Below are 7,759 nucleotides of genomic sequence, written 5' to 3'. Positions count from 1 at the left end.
AAAAAGAAATAAAAAACTTACCAGTTTAATAGTAAGAGGATGAAAAGGCTTAAAGAAAAAGATGAAAGATGATAGTGAATTATTTAAAATTCCAAACAAGGATGATAATTAAAAAATGAATTTTCCTTCAAAATAATAAAGCGCGATTTAATTTCCACCTTTTATTTACAATGACCTAAAAGTCTTAAAAGGACATCATTTGAATATCCGAACCCCTAATTCTAGGAGATACAAAATCCTCGAAACCACATAATCCTCTTCATTATCTGATAACTCTATGATATAGAGTTATTTGGGTTTAATTTTAATATTAATTTAGCTTAGTTCTTATAGTAATGCATAAAAATTAGTAAGTTTTATTTAATTATTCTATAGTAGTTAATTTAGGTGAGTCTGTCACGACCTGGAAGTCCCCTCGAGCTCATGATAACCGTCGCGGTGCCCCGATGGGCACTTATCTCCTAGAATGCCAACCGAAACCCCGCAAGGCTTAATATCAGTTTCTCATTTCCCTCGGTGAGTAACCGTTGCCAAATTTTATGTTCTAAAGGATTTTGAGCTATTTCCAACTTAAAACTGATAAAATAAAAATTTTTGTCTCACAGGGGCATTTTGGTCATTTTTCACTGAAAATTTCGAAACCAGTTAAAAATGTAGTAAACAAGTACCAATCGCATAATTTACAACTAAAAATAAGTTTAGGCATCTAAAATCTTTATTTAAAATGAAATTATAATTACTTGAATATAATAAGATAAAATAAAATATTCAATAAAATATTTTACTATCTTATAAACAAAAATTTTGGAGTTATGCGTAAATACTTGTTGTAATGTAAAAATAAAAAAAATTCATTCATACTGTAACACAATAAACTATTAAATCTACAATATCAAGTGGGCCCACGATAACTAGAATTAAAGAAATTGTGAACCTACTGTGTGGAAGACGCTAATCCAATAGAAGCCCTTGATGGAATCAGCTATCTACCACCTACTTTAAGCTTGAAATGGGTGAAAGGAGGGTGGTGAGATTATAAAATCCCAGTGAGTAAACAAACATCATTTAAATCAGCTAAAGCCGAGTAAAAAGAGATAATTAAAATATCCCATCACAATACGTATTTCACAATTTGAAAATTCATCCCAACCCATGCAAACGGTTGTATTTCATTTAATTTCTCATTAAGGCTTATGACTTCCATAAACATTTGGCTCATGCCATCAAATAGTACTCGATGACACCTTGATCAGAGGCGTACACTCAAGCCCGCCAAGGCTGTTAAAATTTGGTATACACTTAAAACATATTTTTAGTTTGAGAAAAACACAACCGTTCCTTAGCGTTGGCTGAGTTTTCCTTCACGTGGTGGTTTGGCATGAAGTGAACCCTAAGCTTTACCCCAGGAGATACCCTACGCGCCTCTCCGTTCGAGGTAAGAATATAATGGGGTTTATCGTGCCCCTCTAAAAGGCTGGTCCACAGAAAACCCCTACTGCAGTGATTAATTAATATATATAATCCACCATACAATAAAGTTTAATAACATGATATGACAATTATTGTAATTCACAATCTTTCAAGGCTAAATACACATTTCATATATTTCAACACAAATATCAATTCAGCCATTCATGCAAATACTGTCATAAGCCATTCGATTCAAATCATAAATTTAATTCATAACAAATGGTCTCCAATTACTCTATTTTTCAAGATCATCATTCAATTTTAAAACAATTTATAAAATCTTTTCATGTAGACACATTTTATTTGTAAAACTCAAGATTTACCATTTAAACTCATTTTCATAAAATTTCACCAAAACCGATTAAAAACATACTTTAGATAATAAAAATGATGGTAAGGTTACTCACAGTACTAGGAGTTTGATATACTCATATTCCAGATCTTCAGGCACAATCTCTCTACCCTTGTTAGAGGGCTCACCACTTATACATCATACGTGACACGAATTTCAATAAATTGTGTCAATTTATCATAAACTATTTCAGGCTCTCTAAATCTAAATGAATGCATGCGATGGGATGCAAAATGTCTGATTAATCACTTAAATGTGATATTCAACCTAAGTCACACTATACTTGATCTAATCGGCTAAAATCTCCAATTGAACTCCGAATCAATTCTTCTCACTTTCTACACTCCAATTATACCTAAATTACCTCAATGACTGTGAATGAGATTCAATTTATCAGTTTCGGGTCAATAATCACACGTCTACACATTAGGTAAAAATTTAGATTTTCACACCAAAATTTTCCATTTAATTTCTAGCCTCACCAAACATCAAATATCACCTAAATATTATGAAATATCATCAATTTAAACTACAATATCCTCCCTAGAAAATTCGGCCAATAATGGTAATGGGGGAAAATGAATTCTTTTCTTGTTGTTTTGTTTCTAAATATGCTAAACTAACTAAAAACACTAACATAACTTAAAATCAAATCAATCTAACTTCATTCTCTCTCCATACCCATTTGGGCAGCCATGAATTCACCATGAAAACATGAGATTTAACCATGAAAAATAAGGAGAAATGCATGGGAAAGGTAGATCACAAGTCAAAATCAAGAAATTTTACCTTTGATTGCTTGATTCCTTGAAATCCACTAATATTCCTTTAATTTTCCCACCTAGGTTTCTTGTTTTTCCTTTCCTCTCTTTGTCTTACCATGGCCGGCCACATGAAGAGAAAATGGGATAAATTTGGGCTGATTTTAATGGAAAATAATAAAATATTCTTACTTGACACATGGCATGTTTCCATTGGTCCATTTTTAAAACTTTAAAAATTTTAATCCTTTTTATCTCCACCACACAATTAGTCAATGGTCAAAATGAGGATAAGGGAAGACCATGTGCTGGACAAATGTCCTGGTGGTGAAAAATTACTGTTTTGCCCTTAGGGTGGTAAAATTATCATTTTACCCCTATGCTCCGAAAAATACCAAGAATGAATTTTTTTCACTTCTTAACCTCAAATCATACTCCAATAAGTCAAATGGGGCTAAAAAAAATCTTGTCTAAAAATTTTCATTTTATCCCCAAGTGGCAAATGACCATTTTGCCATTAGATAGTGAAAATTTTGGTTTGACTCCAAATTGATCCTTGAACTCCAAATCACCATATTAAACCATTCTGGGACTTTAATATTCTTAATTTCATCTTAAATTCTCTATTTGATCTAGTTCGAGGCTTAAATCAACTTTGTTGTACCTCTAGGTACAATACTGACTTTTGTGAATTTTTCAGGACTCTCCTAGCAAGCAAACATGCTATCCATCACATGTATGTTATGACAAGTATTTTATAGAGTCAGGCTTGACATCTTTTCCCTTGGATCAACCATATGATCCTTCTTCATGACTGATTTCGACATTCGATTAAATATTAATATTTTAATATTATTTTATTAATAAAATAATATTTTATTATAAAAATTTTATCTTGTCTCTTTGGTTCCTAGAGTTCCTTATTATGCCTCAATTCTCATCCAACCAACTTTATTTATCACCATATCAAAGTATGGGGCATTTCAATCTCCACCACTTAAATAGAATTCGTCCTCGAATTCACGTCGATGTTGCGTTATCAATCTCCTTCTATGATCCTATTCCTCATTTTTTTTTCCTTCTATAGGGACATTCAATTTATTTACCTCGTTCACCTTCAATTCAATTAAATGCTTTATTTATGGTAATTATTATCCTTTGAAGCTAGATCAGCAGTACCTTTCACAATCATGATTTCTTATATCGAGTCACCAAGCATACCTTTATCACCCTTATTAAATTTGAACCATAACTTCATCTCAATTATACCGATTTTGATCACCTATTATACTTACTTATATATACCTAATCATCATTTTATTAACTTGCTCCATGCCAAAATTTTTAACCTTGATTCATTCATCTTATGCTTTTCCATACACTTCCTTTAATAGAGTTCCATTAAGAACTTAAACAATTCAAGGCTTACCTTCAAAGTCACTCATAACTCTAATCATTCATTGCATGCCTGATAACACTTTAGCTTACCGATCTCCTCTGGCATTATTTCAAAATCTCCCAATTACTGAGAACAATTCTTCACCTTAGTTAGTCAAATTATCAATTTCATATATACATATGTACATGCATTTTGAAATGTCAACATCTCTCATTATGTATAGGGATCCATGTGTTCACATGCCTTGGACTACATTCCCTTTTATTCATCCGCATCCCAATCTTAGATTCAATATAATAATTCTTATAGTGCATGTCAACCTTCTTATTATACTTGCGTACAACTTCATATCATTCATATCCTTTCCAACCATATGCTTAAATTTCCTTGTACTATATATCATTGCATCACAATGTCATCTCCATTGAATTATAATCTATTATGCATGTATGCTTTATAATCCTATTGATGCCTCAAAGATTTATCTTAACTTGATCATTGCATCTCATGCAATACCACAATTCCTAAGAGTCATCCTTTTTCTTTGATTATCCTTCATACCTCTACATTACCTTGTATCTTTCTTGCATTACGATATTGATTTGTCACTTAAGACTCAAACACATTTGAATCATGTATGCCTCAAGCATTTTCGAATTCCAATTTCCATAATGTATTAGGAAAATTTCATTATCTGACTTCATTTTCAAGGTTAACTTCTATCATCCTTTGTTCCACTCTTTCATATGAACATAACATCATTCTTCCTTAACCAATTTATAAATTGTACTTGAAATTGTAAAACTTAAAACTAGATTCTCCTCAAGTATTTTTCAATATTAATACTAATATCACTCTCAGCTTACAGCTTCCTTTTTATAATCACATAACTTAGTGCTTGCTTTAACGAGATCCAGAGCAAAGCTTCACTTGAGTATTTCCTTGGGAATATCTATCTTAAACTTATGTCTCACAACAGATGATTACTTAACTCGTGACTTAGCCATTTGACTCCTCAACAAGTTTCAAAATCACACATCTTATACTCATCTCGTATAATTTATAATTCTTCCTCAAAGGTATTTAAATATTCTTGAAACACCTAATCACTTAGTTGCTCTTTCATACTCCAAGTATATCATTTCCATAAAGGCATGCACTTGCTCACCAGAATATCTACATGCATGCTCAACTACGCATGCTGCAACTTATCTCCAAAAGTTTATATCATACCCCGTAATTTACTTGTGTTGTCACTAATCCTTTCCTTTCAACAAGGTCAAAACAAGATTAGTAAATTCTTGTAATGATACTCTATATAAGCTGGTTTTCTATACTAGTCTCGTAATTCTTCATTCACACTTTTATCATTTAGTATCTCATCTCAATATAGTCATCTCAAGAATCTTTCAAAAATTTTTTTAATTATATGCCCATATACAAGGCAATAAAGAAGTTTTTCAATTCATTAGGTAGACATTCTCCAGAATATTTAAGACTCCTAGATAACAAAACGTAATGACCACTAACCAAAATTTAATTTGTAAGCTCATTATCGTGTCACTCCCATCTTACTCATGCATCATAGGCGTGAGGTATTCGAAGCATTACAACGTTGAACAGTCAATGCTGAAGTACTGTAACTATTAGAAATTTTCTTCATCAAAACTATTTGTCTACATTCAAAGTCACCACATCAATCATTCTCAACTAGTGGGTTTCCTTTCTAAACATATATCATGAGTTCCATAAGTATAGGTACCTTCTATTTTCTTGTCATACGCACTAAGCCAAGTTAATACTTTTAACTCATGTCATCTTTTGACTTTCATCATCATTCATAAAATTCTACCTCAAAACATCATTTCCATTCGATGTAATAAATTCATGATACATATACCACTCCACACATAAGTTGCTTACTATCTACAACTTTTCTCAGATTTATTGTCATCTCTATCTAATTATCCTCCTTGTCTTGTACTCCATTAATCTTATTGACTTTCGAAATAATTAACTACGAAAACAACTCAGCTTCCTCCTTACTTTATTCTCGCAATCCTTACTAAATCAAAATTTTATATTCCCCATATTCCATAATTTAACTTCATTGGGTTATATTTATGCCCAATTATTACCTCATAGTGTCATAACATTACTAAGTAATCCTCTTCATACTTAAATTGCAATCATCAACTTAATCACGTTATCCTTTTCGAATGTCATTTATAACCTTATTGCTTCCTCTTATACCCTTCCTCAATAATTATATTACCAATTTATCTCTGTTATAAAGAAAATTTCATATCCATCCCGTCATTTAAATAGCTACTTTATATTACATTCTAGTCATACACTCTTAAAGCCAGACTATTTTTACTTCTTTGTACAGATAATTATTATCTCCTTTACACTACATCTACTTAGAGTTAAGGTAGTGCAAAATCCTATAGAAATTTTACATGTCATTGGGATCATTATCTTAATCTGATCTTATCAGAAGATCTACTCCGAGTCCTTCTTAAGATCTTCTTCCGGGTTCTCCTCCTCTTGAGATCTCCTCCTTTGCTCTTCAATCCAGGCTTGTTGTCTTCTCTAAACTTCCTCAGCACTCACCAGTGCAGCATCTCTTCCACATTCGAGAGGAAAATGTTGTACACTTGACACCTTTCTAAGAGGTTTACTTGTAACTGTTTCTTTCTCCTCATTCTTTTCTAGTTGTCCCCTTACATTTCTCCCACAGCCTGGTGGAAAGTGTCAGACAACTATCACGCTCTTCCTAGAACGAATATATCCCTTTGCAATTTGTTCCCTCGTCCATTCTCTATGGTGCTCTCTAGGTTATTCCGAAAGGAAATCTTGTTCAGTTTTCGATGTATTGGAGCTACTTTCACTTTCAAAATTCTCACTACTCTCGAAGCTCCCCTTATTATGAACCCATTCTGATAAGTTCTTAGGAATTCTATTATCAGGAAATCGAGATGGACCACCTTCTGAATCACTTGGATCAGGGCGCCATTTGCTTCTAGCCGTAGAATCTAGAGATCCCTCGCTAGCATTATGAAGGGTATCGGGTCTACTGCCTCTTTTAGACATAGTGTGTATGTCACCCGTGCACCTCACAATCTATACATGACCAAGTAGTAATTACTTAATTCTTTACGCATCGCAAGAGTAGATAGGTTTCTATATATAGATGTATGCGTTCTATTCAATCTAACCTAACTCAACTTAACTTAACTGGACTTGGGGCCACACTGACACTATAAATTTTAAAACAACTTTAAAACAGTTTTAAACCAACTTTAAACCCAAAAGTTCTGATCTTTAAAACCAAAAGCTCTGATACCAATGTAATTGTCATGACCTGGAACTCCCCTCGAGCCCGTGACAACTGCCGCTGTGCCCCGATGGGCACTCATCTTTTGGAATGCCAACTGAACCCCACAAGGTTTAATATCAATTTCTCATTTCCCCTGACGAGTAACCGTTGCCAACTTTTATGTTCTAAAGGATTTTAAGCTATTTCCAACTTTAAACTGATAAAATAAAAATTTTTGTCTCACAGGGGCATTTTGGTCATTTTTCACTAAAAATTTCGAAACCAATTAAAAATGTAGTAAACAAGTACCAATCGCATAATTGACAATTAAAAATAAGTTTAGGTATCTAAAATCTATATTTAAAATGAAATTATAATTACTTGAATCTAATAAGAAGATAAAACAAAATATTCAATAAAATATTTTACTTTCTTATAAACAGAAATTTTGGAGT

The sequence above is a fragment of the Theobroma cacao genome, chromosome 3 (genome assembly GCF_000208745.1).
Source record: "Theobroma cacao cultivar B97-61/B2 chromosome 3, Criollo_cocoa_genome_V2, whole genome shotgun sequence".
Lineage (NCBI taxonomy): Eukaryota > Viridiplantae > Streptophyta > Magnoliopsida > Malvales > Malvaceae > Theobroma > Theobroma cacao.
This window is presented reverse-complemented; position numbering follows the sequence as displayed.